A 20,957-nucleotide genomic window follows, 5' to 3' on the forward strand; every position below is an offset into this window, starting at 1 on the left:
GGGTAAATATTTTTAGATATCATCTAATATGTAACACTATCATTCTCTATTATATGTCAGCTCAATTTATAATTTCATGATATATGGTTAATTTAAGAATTCATGATGAATATGAAATGGAGTTGAAAATTTTGATTGCCTTTGTTTGTCTCTTACTTCATTGATTTGCTGGGAGAGTGCAATTGCTTGCTGGGTTTAGATAGATTCCTGTATATTGTAGGTATGCCGCTGGTGATGTGGGAATTCTTATGTGTTCTCTTAACTCTTGGTAATTTTGTGATTGTTCACTCAAGTCATTTGTTCTTTTTAATATTTTGACATTTTAAAATAGTACGCATTTGTGTTGTGTACCTCATAGCTTCTCAAACGCTCTCAAACGGTCACCTTCGTTCTTCGTTACATATTGATGTTTTTATTTGGTACTAGCTTTTTAATCAGAGCTACCCTCAAAGGCCAACTTTGCAAAGATAGATGTCATGGAAACAATGTGCATAATGTAATGCTGGTGAATTTTAATTCCGACTTCAATAAACTTGACCTTTTTTATTTTTTGAGATGGAGTCTCACTCCGGTACCCAGTCTGGAGTGCAGTGGTACTGGTCTCCGCTCCCTGCAACCTCCGCCTCCTGGGTTCATGTGATACTCCCGCCTCAGCCTCCCGAGTAGCTGAGATTACAGGTGCATGCCACCGTGCCCGGCTAAATTTTTTTTTTTTTTTTTTGTGCTTTTGGTAGAGACGGGGTTTCACCATGTTGGTCAGGCTGGTCTCAAACTCCTGACCTTGTGATTTGAGCGCCTGGGCCTCCCAAAGTGCTGGTATTACAGGCGTGAGCCACCATGCCCAGCTAACTTGACTTAAAAAAAAAAACAAACCCCACTTTGGGAGGTCGAGGCGGGTGGATCACGAGGTCAAGATATCGAGACCATCCTGGTCAACATGGTGAAACCCCGTCTCTACTAAAAATACAAAAGATTAGCTGGGCATGGTGGCGCGTGCCTGTAATCCCAGCTACTCAGGAGGCTGAGCAGGAGAATTGTCTGAACCCGGGAGGCAGAGGTTGCGGTGAACCGAGATCGCGCCATTGCACTCCAGCCTGGGTAACAAGAGCAAAACTCCGTCCCAACAAAAACAAAAAACGCACATTCCCAAATTTTGGCATAATGAGAGCACTGTAATGTCCTACTTATTTCTGGCAGAAGTATAAATAAGTTCAAAAACTTTGGAAAGTTGGTTGGCAGTATCCTGTAATGACAAAGCATCAGGTAGGCACTGGTGATTTCACTTTATGTAGCATGCCTTCTTGAACATTCAAACTTAGCTTTTCATTTGTGATGAGCTCCTGTTAGTTCTGAACCCTGAAGATAAGAAGTGATCTGCTCCCGCTGACCCATTCAGGTGCTCCAAGTGACTGGGGACTCTGCAAAGGTAACAGGGTCACTACTCACCATGTAAAGGCGGGCCTCATGGGACACTCTCCATCAGGAGAATATCTTTACGAACCCCCTTTCCTGCTCTTCTGGGATGGTATATGTGGGACGGGTCCCCCATAGCATATGCACTCTGTGGCCACCTGGTGGTTAGAAACAGTGGGAGCCACTGAGAGAGTGATAAATGACTCGGGTGACATCTGTAGGAGTGACTTCATAAGCAACACACTGTGACCCAAAACACATCTCGGGCCTTGGTCATCTTTGAAAAGCTCTGAATTATGGGAAATCAAGCTTCAAATTCTGAGCACACCGTGAAAAAACAACCACCTTTAGAAACACCAGTTGGGTTTATGTATAACACTTATGAAGCATCCTCTTGTAAATATCCAAGAAACTGGATTCGCCTAACCAGAAAAAGTCATGAGCAGAATGGAGAAAATGGGGATCTTTTTGAAATGCCTAAAATAATTTATTAGTGTGGACAATTAGGCCAGGCATGCTGGATCACGTCTGCGATTCCAGCACTTCGGAAGGGTGAGGTGGGAGGATCATTTGAGGTCTGGAGTCCAGACCAGCCTGGACAACATGGTGAAACCCCATCTCTACTAAAAACACAAAAATTAACCAGGCGATGGTGGTGTGTGCCTGTAACCCTAGCTACCTGAGAGGCTGAGGCAGGACAATCACTTGAGCCCGGAAGGCGGAGGCTGCAGTGAGCCAAGATCACATCAGTACACTCCAGGGTAGATGACACAGTGAGACACTGTCTCAATAAAATAAAAAATGGTTTTAGAACCAGACAAATGAAATGGGAGACTTACTTCCAATGATACCTAGAAATTTCTAAAAGAACTGAGAAAATTGCCTCCATTGAGGAGTAAACTGAAGGAGGCCAGCAGACTTTTTCTGAATTGAGAAATACTGAAGAGGCTTTGTCTCTTTCGCCTCCATCTGCTCCTTCTCCTCCAGCCCCTGCACCTGCATAGTCTCCCTTACCTGAGCCCTCCTGTCCTGCCTTGCCTCTCCTTCCATCACCATCACCTGCGGAGAGTCCCCAGGGCTCTGGCCCCTTCCCTGAAACTTCTGTTCTGACAGCCCCTTTCAAGGTAACACCCACAGGAAGAGGGAAGCCTACCACTGTGTATTCTGCTTTACCATTATGTGAATTAAAATTATTATATAAGACTTCCCTGATCTAAATGTAAATACAGTTTCCCCTTCTGTTTCTAATGCAAGTGCCAAGATACTATAGGGTCTGGGAGAAAATTTGACTTAACTGTTGAAACCTTTGAGCCCAAATATTCTAACCTTCATCAATTAATTCACATGCTGGTATAAGAAGGCAAGGCCACTAAACTGGATACAAAAGGCAAAATGGAAGGATTTTCAAAAATAGACAGTAGTAGAACGTGAAAATGTCTGCATTTTGGCCAAATAACTCCATGTTGCCATTCCCCAGGTCCTTCCTAAAAATGTAGATTGGAGGATAATTCAGCACTGTACTAAAAAAAGCCAGACAAATGTGTCTTTGCTTGCTTAAAATGGTTTGAGAACCAGGTGTGGTGGCTCATGCCTGTAATCTCAGCCCTTTGGGAGGCCGAAGTGGGTGGATCACTTGAGGTCAGGAGTTCGAGACCAGCCTGGCCAACGTGGTGAAACCCCGTAGCTACTAAAAATACAAAAATTTGCCGGGTGACTGAAGCAAAAGAATCACTTGAACCCGGGAGGGAGAAGTTGCAGTGAGCCGAGATCCTGCCACTGCAATCCAGCCTGGGAGATGGAGTGACACTGTGTCTCAAAAAAAAAAAAAAAAAAAAAAAAAGGAAAAACAACAACAACAAAAACACCGTTTATAAATGTTTAGAATAAAATGGTTTGAGTGATTTGAGAATCTGTGTCTTTACTGGGGCAGGGTCCCACTCCGTCTCCCAGGTTGGAATGCAGTGGCAGGATTATGGCCCAGCCCAGGCTCTGTCACTTGAGCTCAAGTGATCTTCCCACCTCAGCCTTTGCAGTAGCTGCTGTGACCACAGGTGTGCACCATCACACCTGGCTACAATTTTGGTTTTTTGTAGTGATGAGGATTCTCTCCCAGCTGTTGCCCACGCTTGTCTTGAACTCCTGGGCACAAGCGATTTTCTTGTCTGAGCCTCCCAAAATGCTGGGATTACAGATATGAGCCACCACATTTGATGGAGATTTTTCTTTTCTTGTCTGTCTTTTTCCTTCTTTCTTTTTCTTTCTTCTTTTTTTTTTATAGATACATGCTGATTTATTACAGGGATAAGATGGCCTCTGGGGGGATAAGTTCAAAAAGAGTTGAGAATGTTTTATTCCTTTATGATGTCCCTTTCCCGGAAGGGAGGATAGCAAGATTTAGGACAAGCTTTAAAATCATCCCCTATTAAAAAAAAAAAAAAAAAAAAAAAATAGTCACCCTGAAGTAGTCCTGAACAGGGAGGCAGAATAAAAAATATATGTATCTGCAATGATTCCTAATTGTTTTTGAATACAGAAGCTTGGGAAGGGATTTCCACCAGTTTCATAAGGAAGGCATGACTTCCAGATAGTGTTGGGGAAGGGTATAAGGTCCTATGCAGGCTGGCCCCTTAGCCCACAGATGCCAAAGTGATGTCTACTGGCAGCACCTCCAAACTTCTGGCTGTCGCCTGCATTGTCACTGTGTCCAAAAGCAGCAGCTGAGAGCACACCAGGATGTCACGACCACCCCAGAACACACCACCCAGGAGCAACGTGTGGGTGTTGTCATCCAGCACCTTCTCTGACCTCTCACAAGGGTGCACTCCCAAGAACTTCACGATGTTATCCACAGCCTCTCTAAGTGTCTTAAGGGTAGACAAGGCGAACATTTCCTCCTTCCCAAATTCATCCCCTGCCTCATCCCAGGCTGCTTTTAAGTTCAGTTTCATGACCTTTTGAATATGGTCAGCTACAGTAACTTCCAGATCTTCCAGCACATACTCATCCTCATAGCCTTCGCCATCGGTCTCCCCGGTTGTGGGATCACAGTCCTTGACAGTGAACTTCATCATGCAGATGAATGTGCAAGCCACAGCTGTGGGGTCTCCTTTGGCCAGTGCCACCAGTGTGTAGCAGGTACCAGGCGGGTTGTAGGGCAAGCTCTGGGCAGGCATCTCACAGGCCTCAGTGGGCTCCGTCTGCACTGTGACATTCTCCGGGGTCTGGTCATTGAGTGTGTTTGTGCAGTCACACTGAAACACCATGTGACCGATGAAGGTGTGTTTGGTGCAGCCAATGACATACTCAGTCTCTGACTCGGTGAGGGCCATGGGCTCAGGCGAGGACTTGAAGAGGGGCCCAAGTCCCTGGAACTCTGGCCCTGCCACCAACTGCTCCTGGAAGACGTCCTGGTAGCTGCCACTTTCTCAGGCTGTTTGCGGTGATGGGGGTGCTTTCTGTTCTCTGCTCTGCCACGGGCACCGTGGTGAGGGGCACAGACTTGAGGTCAAAAGGTTTTTCTGATTGTTCTAGCATGTACTGTTGCAAAGCCCTCTCCAGATCAGGGACAGACACAGTCAGACCATTTAGGATATAGCCTGCATTGAGGGCCTTCTGCTTCGCTCCAGGACTTTTAGATAGAAGGTGGCTCAGTGTCTTATTTCATCACATACCTCTTCAGCAATGCCAAGATACTGGGTAACACCTTCATTCTGGGCTCCAGACTTGGCCAGAGCACTCTCAGCTCCTGCCCAGACCTCCTCATGCTCCAAGACCACTGGGTTATAGATGAAGTGGATGTACTTTGAGGGTTGGTGGTCTTGGGCCCCTCCTGGCCCAGGAGATGCAGAAGATGGGTGGCCAACACTGTGAACTCGCAGTCCTCAATGAACTCGCACAGATGTGACAGCCCTGTCTCCTTGCTCTCTGAGTTCTCCTCAGTGATGCTGATGATGCCGTCCACAGTGGCACGCTTGTACTCACAGCCACCCTCTTCCTGGAGCACGGTGAGCAGGAAGTTCATGAGGATGCCATTTTTGTGAGGATACTTCTGACACAGGGCACTGATGGCCTGGACAACCACCACCTTGAATTCATCTGAGATCTCTGACAAGAAGGAGGACATCTGCTTCATAAGGTGGTTGATGCTGCTCTCACTGCCTGGCTTAAGGAGGGTGGTGATGGCCAGCTGGCGATGCTGCGGTTTGAATCTTTGACCAGGTGCTCCAGATCCAGACTGCAAGCTGTCACAGCTGACAGATGCTTCATGGCAACCTTATCGAGGGTGTGAACAGCTGCATAACAGAGAGTAGCCTTGGGTGAGCTGCAGAAAAGCTGGAGCACTGGCACAGCCGGGGCAGCTCCTTGGCACTGCAGCCTGGCAGGTTGATGATGGCCGAGGCAGCTTCACACACCACCATCTCACGCCTGTTGCACAAGCAGCGCTCGATGAGATCAAACAGTGGACTGTCACGGCTGCCATCCTCCTCCTTCAGCTGCTTGCTGGCCACCTAGATCATCGTGCAAGAGGCAAAGGAAGACTTACGGCTATGCCGGGTGACCTTGCTGATCATCTTATTGACAGCCAGGCAGTCAATCTTACACATGTGGTACAGGAGCCCTAGTGCGCGGTGCTGGACGATGAGGTTGTCACTGGATGCCACCTTCTGAGCCTCATTCACCCAGCGCTTGACCACATCAAAGCTACATTTCAGCAGGTGCAAGGAAGACACAGGGCAGAGCTGGAGACGTGGGCACCTTGTCTACAATGGCCTGTTTCATGTAGCGCTCAGTAGCCTGCAGCATGGTGCTGTCAGTGAGCTGGCAGAGGGCTCGCACAGCCGGCCCCAGTAGTTGTCTCCTTTCCCAGTCATGTCTTTTGTTAGGCTGCTGGTGACAATGATGACATCCTCTGCGATGCAAGACATCTCCTTGATGGTCAAGCAGCACATCTGACTGACAACTCGGTCATGGCGAAGAAGGCCTCGGTCGCTTCTGTGGTCCCCAGATGCTTCCCACGGTTTATGAGATAAAGATTCTTGGTGAGGATGTGGGCACATTTCCGAGGATTGATGGGAGTTTCATTAAATACACTGGCCTCTTGGAGTATGGCACTCTTCTCAAGGTGCTGGAATGGGCTGGAGCCTCCACTTGACTCCTCGTCCTTCTTGCCGAATTTCTTCAACGTGGTGGAGCCAGTGGGACGCAATGCAGCAACGCAATGCTTCCCAGGTGCGGCACGGAGTAGCGGTGCAACAGTGGTTCTACAGGGACCCTCGATGGAGAATTCTTTAAACAGTATTCTGAAATGGCTGACACTAGCCTTGAAGATCACCAGAATGATTCCCTTGTAAATTGTGCTTTTCTCAATGGCTTAAATAAAGACTTAGTTACTTTAGTGAACTAAGACACTAGCTTAGGCCAGACACGGTGGTTTATACCTGTAATCCCAATGCTTTGGGACACCGGACACTGAGGTGGGTGGATCCCTGAAGCTTAGGAGTTTGAGACCAGCCGGGGCAACATGATGAAACCCTGTCTCTACAAAAAGAAAAAAGAAAAAGAAAATAGCAAGGTAGTAGAAATACAATGCACACAAGAATGATAATCATGTAGGCAGTCTGTATTCCAGGAGAGTAAGGGAGCCTATCCATTAGGGAGCCAGCTAAAACCTCAAATCCCAGTTCACACCCCAGGGTGTGTGTCACATGCCTGCAGCCCCAGCTACTTGGGAGAATGAGTAAGGGAGTTGCTTGAATTCATGAGGTCAAGGCAGAAGTCAACCCTGATCATGCCACTGCAGTCCAGCCTGGGTCACAGTGAGACTCTGTCTCAAAAACAAACACACAAAACCCACAGAAACAAACAGCAACCTCTACAGATTGTCACCTCACTCTGGAATGACTGTGGCAGACACCACTGTGCTATTGGGAAATTAAAAGGAAAACACTCCCTCCTGCTGTCAACCTGCCCTCTTGCTCTAACGTGTTTGACCCATGGGTTAAAATGCACAAAAGATGACGTACTCAAATTATAATACACTTTCCTGTTCTGCACCAGCATTTATTTTTGTCTGGAGGAGATCACTATCCAGGTCCCATAAATGTCTAAGGACATGGAGTGATGAAGGGCAATGTCTTCTAGGATGTTTGAATACATACATGGCTCTGAAGAAACCCAACGTTGGGCAAGTTCCCTCAAACTTTTCACTAGGTCTGACCACCACTCTATTTTAGATAGAGATTCTATTGGAGCAAAACCAGAGAATTATCTGCCTGGCCATCAAGAAGAAAACTCCTTGTATTTTGTGGGGATAACAGTTTTGCTTGGAGTGTTTCTTCCCAGGATTACAAATCTTTCTGTAACCTCAGGAAACGTTGCTGATGAAAACCAGGCGTGGTGGCTCTGGCCTGTAATCCCAGTGACTCAGGGGCTGAGATGGGAGATCCCAACCCCAGGAGTTTGAGGCTGCAGTGAGCTATGATGGTGCCACTGCACTCCAGCCTGGGCTGTCTCAGAGCCAGATCCTGTCTCTGAAAGAAAAAGAAAGAAAAATATTGCTGATAGAACTGCAGCCTCTTTTGCAGCTTAACAAAAAGTTATTTATTCACTGGCTAAGTTTGTACCAGATAATCATATCGCTTTAGTGATATATTTAGCTGAGCAGGGAGATGTATGTGTGGTGGCAAATACCTCCTGTTGCATATACATAAATATTTCCCATGAAGTAGAACTTTCTCTTGAAAAAAATCATAAAAGAAGCCACTTGGCTATGAGAAATCACTGAAGAAGAACTGGGATTTCATGTTTTCCCTGCTGTTTTCAGCTGGCTGCCTAATGGAGCAGGTTCCCTTACTGTTCTAGCACACAGATTCTCTTTGTGATTATCAGTCTTGTGTACATTATATTTCTACAACTCAAATTGTTAATGCTATGTATTTCTCACTTCTTACTTCTTCTGGGAAACTAAATTCATGGTACTCTGAAGACTAGAGAAGATTCAACAACTGACAGCAACTGTGGAATTGACCGTGATCTCTCTCTCTCTCTCTTTTTTTTTTTTTTCCCGTTCTGTGATGCCACACCAATTCAGCTATTGGGAGCTGTTAAAACTTCATCAGTGAGAGGACTCCTTTCCTCCCCAGCTCCCCGTGTGGGACAGGACTAACTGGGAATGAGTCTTTCTGGCAAGGAGAAACACCTTGGCCCAGCTTTTGACCATCAACGCTTTCAAGAAAAACTTTCATCTTAAAAGAGAATGAGGAAAGAAGAGAACTTTTTTATATGAGGAACCTGAGCCTTTTCAAATTCTCAGGCCCAGAGAGTCATTACACTGAGACAGAAACCATGCTCTGCTTTCTTTCTGTACAATACTGTATTTGAAAACGAAACAAAAACAAAAAATCCCAACCTACAAGATTCAAGTAATTGGCCAATTGTCTTTATGACATTACCACTGGTAAAATCAGGATGGCTTGTGTGCAGTCATCTGAGCAGCCTCTCTGGTTTCATAGCTATTTGTTTCTGATATTGAAGGACTTCCGATTTTAAGCGCAATGCTACTTCACAAAGATAACCATGTTAGCAAGGAACCGGTTTTCTGTAATCCTAAACATTCTAGTTTGCGAATTAAAAGCCATTATCTGGAGACGGAGGCACAGGCTTCCAGCTGGCCGCCACGGGACACAGGTTAAGCAATCGGTTCTTTGAGGGAGACCAGTTGCGGGATCTTGGCGCACCTCCCCAGAGGACAAGGGAGGGAGGGAAAGAAGGGAGAGGCAGAGTCACTTCCCCCACCGCCTCAGGCAGCGGATTGGTGGGCTGAGTGGCAGAGCGGCCCGCCACTGGGAAAGACACTGTCAGTGACGTCACACACAGGGTGACTTCTATGTAGATGAGGCAGCGCAGGGGCTGCTGCTTCGCCATGAGGGATTTCTGGTGCTGTGGGAGCAAGTCCAGGACCGGTGTTGGATCTGAGAATCCCAGCTGTGTGTCCGGACTAGGAGGGCTCGGGGTGGCTGGGGGTGCGGGGGGAGGGGGGGAGGAAATGTCCCGGGCAAGTGACCGTGAATGTAAAGGGTGAGGCGTATGAGGCTGTGGCGGGGCGGAGGCGTAGGAATTCATACTTACCTGGCAGGGGAGATACCATGATCACGAAGGTGGTTTTCCCAGGGCGAGGCTTATCCATTGCACTCCGGATGTGCTGACCCCTGCGATTTCCCCAAATGTGGGAAACTCGACTGCATAATTTGTGGTAGTGGGGGACTGCGTTCGCGCTTTCCCCTGATCTTTGCAGTGTAAATGGTAGATCAGCTTTTTCGCGTTTGCCTACGGCCGCACAGGTTTTCGGTGGTCGAGGTGTGCTGTTTTGGCCGGGCGCTGGGATTCAAGCCTGTAATCCCAGCATTTTGGGAGGCCGGGGTGGGTGGAGTTCAGGGAATCTATACTTGCCGGCTTTCTAGATTGCTCAACGGTCCTCGGGGCCTATTGGCTTTTAACGCTGCTCGGAAACCCTAGCGTTTTTCCGCTGTCCCCAGAGTCACCTCTTACGCACCCTCTTTTTTTTTTTCCCCCCTCAGACAGTCTCACTGTATCCTCTGGAGGTTGAACCCAGATGCTGCTTCAGCCTCTGGAATAGCACAGGCATGCGCCGCCACAGCTAGCTAGTTGATTTTCTTTTCTTCCTTTCTTTTTTTAAGAGTTGAGGTTTTGCCATGTTTTCTAGGTCGATCTCCAACTTCTGGACTCGAGTGATCCGCCTTGCCTGGGCCTCCTAAATAAAGTGCTGGGTTGACAGGTGTGATCCTTCACACCCGGCCATTCCCTGCTTTTCGCCACAGCGTTCACGCGAGTTTGTAGGATGTCTGTGCTGGCGGAAACGTGTACTCAGCTCATAGAGCCGAGTAGAAATTGTACTCGGAGCTGGTGCGATTGGGTTGTAGACCTAAAACACTTGCTCCTTGTATGGGAAGAGCTTTGCCAGTGCCCTGGTGTCCCCTGCACAGGGCATCGAGGCCTGCAGGTCAGAACCGCAGTCTCACCGATGTGTTCGTGTCATATGCAGCAATTCTCCCTGGAATATAAGATGAGAGGTCTTGTGAGGTGCCTACAAGTAAGAAGAAACTTTCCATGTAGTTATTATTGACAAAATTCAAATTAATAATAACAGCCCAACCACTTGGGTGACAAATGTCCGTTACGTTGACAGCCCAGAACTGCCGCACTTGCCTCAGCTCCTCCACAGGTGCAGCCCTCGCTTCCCTCCACACATGTCATTTCCTCCCTGCCGTCTCCAAAAGAGGGAGGCTACTTCCACAGGACCACAGCCTTCACGGCCTTCCAGGGCCAAAAGTCTCAGAGCGAGTTGTCCTGTCCTGACCGTACCTCACAACTGACCCAGAAACGGCCTTTGCTAGGAGCAAAGAAAAGGAGGTGGTCTCAGAGCTGGGGTCTGAGTACCGGACCAGGTTGCCCGGCAGAAGGGGAAGTGCCCAGGGTTAGAGGGGGCCGAGCACCAACACCTCAGCATCCTCAACCTCCAAAAGTACTCAGACTCAGAAACCCAGACAGAGTTCCTCTTTCAAGGAAGAGGAAGGACCTTTAAGGAGGACCCCAAGGCTCTGAACCAAAACCCAGATTTCCCCCATGTGCACCTGAATTCCACCTTAGCTGGTGAACTTCATCCTCCCCTATGCTCAGGCCAAAAAACAGTTCTTCTACGGGCTGGCCCTTCTTTGGCCCCATACATCCATTGGTCAGAAAATGATGCTTTTTCTTTGGTTAACTGTAGACTTTCTTCTGCACAGTCTTTCTTTCTTGGTCTGAAATCCACCCAATAGTCTCATATGTAGCTTTTTTGGATAAACGTAGAAATGAACCTTTTGGTGTTAAGGCTTGAAACTTAGTATTTGTTTTATCTGAGTTCCTTCCTCGGGAAATGACCTTCAGCCCTCTCAAAGAAGCTATCAAAGAACTGAAAGCCATCCACACAATGAGACGCTGGACCTCATTCACTGTGATTGCTTCCTTGTTCACCTAGTTCCCGTTTTCTTAGACATTGTTACACTGCTTCCTGCGATCTAAACCTCTGGTTTTGGTTGGTCGGGGAGATGGATTTGAGACTGAGTTCTCATCTCCCCCGCTGCAGCTCCCTGTTGAAACCCCTTCCTTGGCAATAATCATCTTGGTGATTGGCTTTCTATGCAGCAAGCAGAAGAAACCCCAGGTCTCTGAATTTTGGCAAAGGACGCCCCCTGATTAGAAGTGGGACGATTCTACTGACCAGCCTGAAAATGATCAGACATTTGAAAACCTTAATCTCGGGGACAGGGTTTGGGCCACCCTTGAGCCTCTTCTTTGGGCCTACCGGTCAAAATCAGCCTGGCCAGGCCTGTCTTCAAGTCCTGTGGCAGGGCCAGGGCCTCCTGACGCTTCTTGTTGCACCTCCCGTGGGTCGGCAGCCACCCTCCCTTTCCCTGTGACCTACAGAGAAGCTTCAGGAGACACTTATTCAATTTTCCAGGAGCCCTGGAGGTGCAGGTGCATGGTTCCTCTGTGGTTCCCATCTCACCTGCCACCCTCCTTGGTCCTCTCACTGTCTCTGGTGGGCAGTAACGTTCCTGGTGAGCTTGGACTCCAAAGATGCCCGGGCAGGGAGGGGCCAATAAATAAGGGCACCACCCCCTTATGTCCTGCACAGGAGGGATCCAAAAAAGGTTTTGAAGTAGAAAGGGAGAGTTGGAAGTAGATCAACGAAAGAGTGAAATCCTAGATTTCCTATCTGAAGGCACCATGAAGAGGAACTGTGCATCCTCTGGGCTGGGTCCTCCCATCACAGGTGAAGCAAGTTCAGTCTGCATTGGAGACCACAGCAGGTAACTGCCCTGTCTCCTAGTGAGGAAGCCACGCTTGGTCCTCCCCTGCTTAGTGCTTGCCTCTGTAGCACTTGATTGTCTCTCCCAGGCTTTCTATGGGTTCCAGGGATGCAAATGAGAAACCCATTTTTACTTGACATAAGAGTATTTTAGGATGGGCTTGCTGGCTCACCACATCTGTAATCCCAACATTTTGGGAGGCTAAGGAGGGCAGATCATGAGGTCAGGAATTCGAGACCAGCCTGGCCAATATGGTGAAGCTCTGTCTCTAGTAAGAATACAAATATCAGCCAGATATGTTGGTACCGGCCTGTAGTCCCAGCTACTTGGGAAGCTGAGGCAGGAGAATCCTGTGAACCTGGGACGTGGAGGTTGCAGTGAGTTGATAAAAAAAAAAAAAAAAGTATTTTATAATCTTTGGCAAAGGAAATAGTTTCTGACAGGTTTTGCACTGAAGGCATTCAGGTGTGAAAACATGAAAACCACTAGGCTGGGGAAAGCAAATGCTGTTGAGAATGTCTCACAAACACAAATTACACGTCAGCGGATGGGTCTGACCCTCAGGGTGGGCATGTTTTACTTTAAGTGCACTGTTGGCGCAACTTAGGATGAATCTAGGACATTCACAATGTATGTATGCATGTGTATGTATATGTGTGTGTGTGTGTGTGTGTGTGTGTGTGTGTGTGTGTGTGTGTCTGTATGTGTGTGTGTATGAGATAGAGAGAGAGTCAGGATCTTGCTATCTTTCCCCAGCTCTGGGCCTGAAGCAATCCTCTTGTCTCCCTCTCCCAAAGTGCTGGGACTACAGGCATGAGCCACCTCGTCCAGCCCATTTTAATGTTTTTAATTTAAATACACATTTCAAATATTATATAACGAGCACAGGAAGCCCACTTTATGCCATTTTTACAAAAACAGGAAGGATGACGTATCAATGACAAGTCATCAGAGTGGCAACATCCTGAAGTACTGAGAGAAAGAAAGAAAGAAATTTTCCTAGAATTCTATGCCAAAATGAAAAACCTGTCATGAATGTGACTGAAATAAGGACATTTAAAGGCATACCAAAAAAAATGAAAGAATTCAGCAACTCACACCACAAGAAATGCAAACCGAGTCCTCCAGGCCTAAGGGTTAGGATACCAGACAGAAAGCTGGACCTACACAAAGAAATGGAGATGACTGAAAATTGCTATGTACGTAGTCAAATACATTATTTTCTTATTATTTGAATCTTTTAAAATAATTTGACTGATTAAACAAAAGCAATAGTAATGGGTTCTGTGGTTTATAACATGTCTAAAATCAAATTACATGACAACACTAGCATAATGGCCAGAAAAAGAGGTATAATGTCACTTGATGGCAAACCGATAAAGATATATCCTAGAAACCCTAAAGCCATCACCGAAAAAGCAAAAGCAGGCAAAGAAGCTGGGGAGAGGTGGGCCAGGTGAAAGGAATTATAGCTAATAAGTAAGCCAACAAAGGAAACCAATGGACTGCTATAAAAACTATGTCATCAGCATGCTGGAAAACCGCTCTCCAGGCCTCTACCCTGTAGGAATACACCAGTGGCCAATGATAACTCTACAAGAATGATGACTGAGGCATTACTTGTGATCATAAAATTACAGAACCAATGTAATTCCAAAGATACATGGATAGAGTTTTATTTAACAAACACAGAGAATTGAACAAACAAGGAAAAAAGGTTCTTTTACCAAAAGGAACGCCGAGGGTCATGATGAGGCTGCTCCTCCAAGGATTTCATGGTTCTCAGACGCCTAGGTTTGGGTCTAGTTCTTCTGGAAGATCTTATCCTTGGGGAGCTATAGATCCTTGCCTTGGGGACTCTTTCAGCTTGTATTTCCTTTTCCCCTCAATTCCTCCCCATTCTTCTGCAATAAAATAACAGTTCTCATTTCCAGAAGATCCAGCCTTTCAGGAGGTCTGGATGTCTGGTCCACCGCCGCCCGGCTTCTTCCTCTACTTTTGCTTTATTCTTCCCGGGTACCCGCCCTCCAACCGCCCAGCTCAGTCCCCGCGGCCACACCGCGCAGAAGGTGCACTGGAAACCCTGCCAGTTGACACCCGCGGGGGGGCTGAGAAATCAACCTGAATAAACGCTTTGTAAAAAGAACTTCCCCTTGGAAAAATCTCTTGATTTCTATTCTCAGGGTTCTTCAAAAAACTAAAAGCTAAAGGCTACGACGGCCCCAGGAAGTGGTGGCTGCAGTGGGCCGTGTTTGCACCACTGCACTCCAGCCTGGGCGACAAGTGAGACCCCGTCTCAAAACAAAACAAAACAAAACTCCCCCATGGAAAAATATTTCATGATTTCCATTTTCAGGGCTCTTCAAAGCACTAAAAGCCGAAGGCGACGATGGATTCATTCGACAAGTCCTAGTCGTGTGCCCTGCTGAGTGCAGGACCCTGCTCCCCGTGAGGGGACCCACGAGCGACCCTCACCCCCATCCCTGCCCTGGTGGAGCCCCCGTGCGGGATACGGGATCCGAAGATGGCAGCCAAGCTCCGCAGCGGCCTCGAAAGCGTCTGGGCACGGTGGGCACAGGCTCCCTCACTGGGTGAAGGCGGCGCAAAGAACGGGAAGAGCCATCCCGGGAGTCCGCCGGGCGTTCAGCCTCCCCTGGGCCCCAGGAGGCTCAGGTCGAGGTCGAGGGTGGGGCATTTCCGGGGGATTCTGAAGCAGGAGTGGGGCAGGGCCGTCCTGGTTCCAGAATCTCCTAACCTGCGAGTGTCCAACGAGATCAACACGACCCACCGCTCTAATCTCTCTGGATTTCCAAGGCCTTGCACAGTCGTCCTGTCTGGTGGACTCTGAGGATGGGAGAGACGGGGAGTGTTTGGTGAGTGCACCCTTCCTCTAGCGCCCAGAAGGTCTACTCCGTCACTCTGGGCACAATCGGTTAGCGCGGTTGGTGGTTAGATCCCACCCAGGAACCCCTGCTCCACCTTTTAAAGCGTTCATGCACTAGATTAACGGGGAAGATTATATCTTCCCAGAGTCCTAAGCTGCCCCATTAGGGTTGTATCTCTGTGGCACAATCAGTTGGTGCATCCAAAAGGCCCGGCTTACTTGTATTTTTTGTAGAGAAGGGGTTTCACTATGTTGCCCAGGCTGATCTCCAAACTCCTGGGCTCAAGCACCTCCGAGGTCAGCCAAAGTGCTAGGCTTGCAGGCGGGAGCCACCTCACCGGGCTTTATATAATGCTTCTAATTTCAGCACGTTTAGCAAATTTGTCTTCTGTGCGAAAGGTACCAGATTATATTCCAATTTATTTCTCAATTCTAATAATATCTCTTTCTTCATTTACTTGCTGACACAACAAATTCCCCCCCCCCCGCCCTTTTTTGTTTTGAGACCAGCTGTCACTCTGTCACCCAGCATGGAGTGCAGTGGCCTGATCTCAGCTCACTGCAAACTCACCGTAATTCTCCAGAATAGTTGGAACTACAGGTGTGTACCATCAAATCCAACCTTTTTTTTTTTTTTTTTTTAAGAGAGAGAGTCTGGGCTCAAGAGATCCGCCTGCCTCAGCCTCCCAAAGTGCTGGGATTTCAGGGTGAACCACTGCACATGGCCTAGGAAATTCTCTATATATTGGCCCGTGATATTCTTTTATATTTTTTGAGACAGTCTTGCTTTGTTGCCAGGTGGCAGGCTGGAGTGCAGTGGCGTGATCTCGGCTCACTGCGACCTCCGCCTCCCAGGTCCAAGCAATTCTCCTGCCTCAGTGTCCTGAGTAGCTGAGACTACAGGCGCACACCACCATGCCCAGCTAATTTTTGCATTTTTAGTGGAGATGGGGTTTCACCACGTTGGCCAGGATGGTCTCGATCTCTTGACCTCGTGATCGTCCCGCCTCAGCCTCCCAAAATGCTGGGATTACAGGCGTGATCCACCGTGCCTAGTCCTTACTTTTTTTTTGAGACAGTCTTGCTCTGTTGCTGAGGCTGGAGTGCAGTGGAATGATCTCAGCTTATGAGCCTGCACCACCATACCCAGCTAATTTTTGTATTTGTAGTAGAGACGGGGTTTTATCATGTTGGCCAGGCTGGTCTCGAACTCTGGACCAGCCTCCCAACGTGCTGGAATTACAGTAAGGAGCCACCAAGCCCGGCCATATGCCAATGACATTCTAAGGGGACAAGTACCTTTCTGGCTTAACTGAGGGAGAGGCACAGCAGAAGGATATGGTGGACATTACACACAGACATTCTGTTGCGCAGGATGGACAGCTAAACTTCTAAGACATTTTATTTTATTTTTTGAGATGCAGTCTTGCTCTGTTGCCCAGGCTGCAGCACAGTGAGTGGCATGGTCATAGTTCAGTGTAGCCTCAGCTGCCTGGGCTCAAGTGATCCTCCTGCCTCGGTCTCCCAAAGTGCTGGGATTACCGACCTGAACCATTGCACCCAGCTGAAATACTTTAAAGTCCTTCAACATCTGCAAGTGTTTATATATATATATATAATATGTGTATATATAATAAAATATATAAATATATATTAAGTATATATGATTGCATTGTGTATATATTTTGTATATATTTTATTATATATACTTATTTAAAATATATCTACATGTACGTATTTTATTATATATATTATATATACTTATTTAAAATATATATACATGTATTTTTTAGAGATGAAGTCTCACTACGTTGCCTAGGCTCGTCTTGAACTCCTCCTGAGCTCAAGTGATACTCCCACCTTGGCCTCCCAAAGTTCTGGGATTATATGTGCAAGTCACCAGGCCTGGCCCTGTTTCTTTGTAAAATTTATTTATTTTGAGACATAGTCTTACTCTGCCACCCAGGCTGGAGTGCAGTGGCATGATCATGGCTCAATGCGGCCTCAACCTCCTCAGGCTCAGGTGATCCTCTCACCTCAGCCTCCTGAGTAGCTAGATCTACCAGCATGCACCACCATGCCTGGCTAATTTTTGTATCTTTTTAACAGACAGAGTTTCATCAAGTTGCCCCGGCTACTGTCCAGCTCCTGAGCTCAAGAGATCTGCCTGCCTCAGCCTCCCGAAGTGTTGGTGTTACGGGTGTGAGCCACTGTGCTCAGCCTGTAATTGTTTCCTGTGGTGACCAAATCACATGGGTCCAGAGAAGACAGGTCACAGTGACCACCTTTGGTAGCTATATTGTTTCCTGACTGTTTTCTTTCAGAGGCTATGTCCATAAAAATCAGCCCATCTGAGGAACATCACTAAAGCCGACAGAATCCTGCAGTTAACAGACCTGGATCCTTAGCGCTATTGGCTCTTGTTCCCTCAGTTCTTCTGTTTTCATGAGCAGAAATTGAATCTTTTGATTTATATACTAAGTAGAATCATTGGACAGGTCTTTTCCCTCTCTCTCTCTCATGTTTGCATTGTTGTTTTCTGCCACCAGTGGCATCACTGTAAGTTTCTGGTTTTGATGTTATGAAGTGCAATGCACTTTAAAGTCCAAATAAATCTGCCATTGATATTTTAAATGGTTGAGATGTACTTATTTATTGAGACAGGGTCTCACTCTGTCACCCAGGCTGGAGTGCAGCGGCTCCATCATGGCCCAGCACAGCCTCAAACTCTCAGCTCTGGCAATCCTCCCACCTCAGCCTCCCAGTTACCTGGGACCACATGTGCATGCCACAACACCCAGCTTATTCTTTGATTATTATTTTTTTTTGTAGAGAGGACGTCTCACTGTTTTTCAGGATGGTCTCGAGTGAACTCCTGGGCTCAATCAATCCTCCCACCTCCACCTACAATTTACATTGACTGCAGAGATGCATTTGGAGAAGACGACGATTTTGGAATGCTTTATAAGCAACATAGGTTTCTGATCTCATCAGGTCAACCCATCAAAAATGACCAATAAGTCTCTGTCCTCTTAGAAGCAACTTGAAAACCTGAATCTTTGGCCATCATCAAAATTCCTGGTCATTCAAAATTCGATACTCCAGAGAGCACGGACAACCATTTTGCTGATGCTGCAGCTAAGATCCAGTTCTGAAGGTAAAATGAGACACAGACTCCTCAAAATGACCTTGCTGACTTATGACCCATTGAAGACTTTGTTAGAAGCGCAAGTGGGCTGGGCACGGTGGTTCATGCCTGTAATTCCAGCACTTTGGGAGCCTGAGGTGGGTGGATCACCTGAGGTGGGTGGATCACCTGAGGTCAGGAGTTTGGTTGGGACTAGCCTGGCCAATGTAATGAAACCCTGTCTTTACTAAAAATACAAACAGTAGCTAGTGTGGTGACACACACCTATCATCCCTTCTATTTGAGAGGCAGAGGCATGAAAATCACTTGAACCTGGGAGGCAGAGGTTGTAGTGAGCCAGGATTGCACCACTGCACTACAGCCTGGGTGACAGAGTGAGACTCTTGAAAAATAAAATATAAAAAAGGCATAACTGGGAGCTCCCAAGCAGGAAAGCGATCTCCAGAAAGGTAAAGGAAACAAGTGTTTTCCAGAAACAGGCATATGGTATGGGCCCGGTGACACAGTGATCTACCCCTTAGGCTTCAATTACCCTCTTTACAGTAGTTCATAAGCTGACTCATTGGAATTCAGGCAAAATGTTAGCGGGGGAAAGCAATGGCATCCACCATCATCTATGACTGCACAAAAGGTTTATTCTAGCCATACTATTCGTCCCAAACGTAACTCTGGAAACTGCTTCATAGGTCGCCGGGACATTTTATTTTTATGACCCTTCAAGACATGGCCATTAAATTTATCCAGCTCTCTCTGTCCTGGGATTATAGATACCTTCTGGTGCTAATTCATATGTGCTCTCACTGGGGTGAAGGAAGCATTTCCATGCTGATGGGCCACAGCCGAAGTAGCAGGTAGATTGTAATTAGAAAAAGTCGTTTCTCGTAAGGCGCCATCTGAGCTCCATAGCAACCGAGGAATTCACTTCATCGGTCAGGTGGTTGGATCCATTTGTAAGGTTTGCCTATGTCCCAGCATTTGCATCATGCCTATCACCCCTAATCCTCTGGGCCGGTGGAGTGCACTAATGATACAATAAAAACCCAATGGTCAAAGCAAACAGATGTTTTTAATCTTTCTTCACCAAGGATCTCCCATGAGTTCTGGAAAACTTGCACTCTCTCCCTTTGAAATAATAACAGGAAGACCCATGCGGAGGTTAGATGAAGGCACTTGTGATTCTGCACTTCTCTTCTTTCTTTTCTTTCTTTTCTTTCTTTCTTTCTTTCTTTCTTTCTTTCTTTCTTTCTTTTCTTTCTTTCTTTCTTCTTTTTCCTCTTTCTTTTCTGTCATTTTTGTTTTTACTCCATCTTGCTTCTAAGAATCTGCACTTCTTAGGTGACATTCTCCATTATTGCTAAGATCTCACAAAACTTCTTATGAAGAACTCTTCATTAATAAAGGATTCCTTTCATGATGAACTCATGGGAGATGAAAATATCAGAAATCATAGCCTATAACCTGGAGATGTTGTTGACTGGAAACAACAACAAATAAAATATTCCCTCCAAGCCTGTTGGAAGGGACCACATCAGGTATTATTATTATTTTATTTATTTATTATTTTTTTTGAGATGGAATCTCACAGTTTTCCCCAACCCATAATGCAGTGATACAATCATGCATGTAGCCTCAAACTCCTGGGCTCAAGCCATCCTTCTGCCTCATCCTTCCAAGTAGCTGGGAGGGACTACAGGCATGTACAGTGCACCTGGCTCACATCAGGTCGTATTGACCAATCTCTGTGCCAGGAAACCTAAGGGCATTGACACATGGATTCATGTTGCTCTTATAAAAGGTAACCCTACCAGAGCAGACACCTGTCAGTGGAGATTTTCACTTAAAGGTGACTCACAATCTTCCTGACCGAGATGGCAAATAGCTGACATTTGTTGTAGTCCCGTTTAGTGCAAGATACTGGCCTGTGTAACCAGTTACAATTCCAGTGCTTACCGCGCCTGAAAGAGTTTATCTATTTTTCTGTTGACTGGAATGCGTGCACCGTTAGGGCTCCTTTAAGTTGTAGGAGTTTTCTCTTGGTGGTTTTTTGGTAAAATCACCCTATATGCATATTCTCTTAACATCTGACACACTAGCCCTATTGTGTATGTGTGTATATACATATACATACATACATAGCACAATGTGTCTGATCAGGTTTCTGTTTTACTGTCCCTAATTAATGTGATTACAGCATGGAGGGATACTTCTCAAATCAGAATCTCACAAACTATTGGCAATGTGGGAAATTTGATAAGGTGCCAGGTTTACCACTCAGAACCACAAACCGCTTTTGAACATAATGACCTATTGGTACATCCTCTGCTAAATTTCACTGGCGTTCCACCTCATCGCAGTCACAATGCAATTCAGGGTCATATCAAGTAAAAGCTGTTTATCAGATCTGTCTGAGACATCCTAATGTCAGTTTAATCCATATAATCATACTGTCAAAATAACTGCCTGTGATCCCAGCACTTTGGGAGGCTGAGGCAGGAGTATCACTCGAGCCGAGGAGTTTGAGATGAACCTGGGTAAAATGGTGAAACCCTGTCTCTACAAAATATATACAAATTATCTGGGTGTGGTGGTGCTCACCTGTAGTCCCAGCTACTCAGGGGTATGAGGTGAGAGGATCACTTGA

At 46.7% G+C, this 20,957-nt stretch overlaps 1 non-coding gene and 2 pseudogenes across 2 annotated transcripts; 2 read left to right on the forward strand and 1 right to left on the reverse strand.

The window, feature by feature from the left end:
- Positions 1–3,295: 3,295 nt before the first annotated feature.
- Positions 3,296–9,673, reverse strand: LOC118149972 (coatomer subunit gamma-1 pseudogene; annotated as a pseudogene).
- On the forward strand, positions 9,533–9,696 carry LOC118150001 (U1 spliceosomal RNA). The gene has a single exon (XR_004737770.1). It is a non-coding gene; the product is annotated as a U1 spliceosomal RNA (small nuclear RNA).
- Positions 9,697–14,244: 4,548 nt separating this feature from the next.
- Positions 14,245–17,826, forward strand: LOC144580709 (uncharacterized; annotated as a pseudogene). Its single transcript, XR_013530706.1, has 3 exons — positions 14,245–14,353; positions 14,641–15,157; positions 17,278–17,826. The product of XR_013530706.1 is annotated as an uncharacterized LOC144580709 (transcript).
- Positions 17,827–20,957: the final 3,131 nt, after the last annotated feature.

The sequence above is a fragment of the Callithrix jacchus genome, chromosome 21 (assembly GCF_049354715.1).
Source record: "Callithrix jacchus isolate 240 chromosome 21, calJac240_pri, whole genome shotgun sequence".
NCBI lineage: Eukaryota > Metazoa > Chordata > Mammalia > Primates > Cebidae > Callithrix > Callithrix jacchus.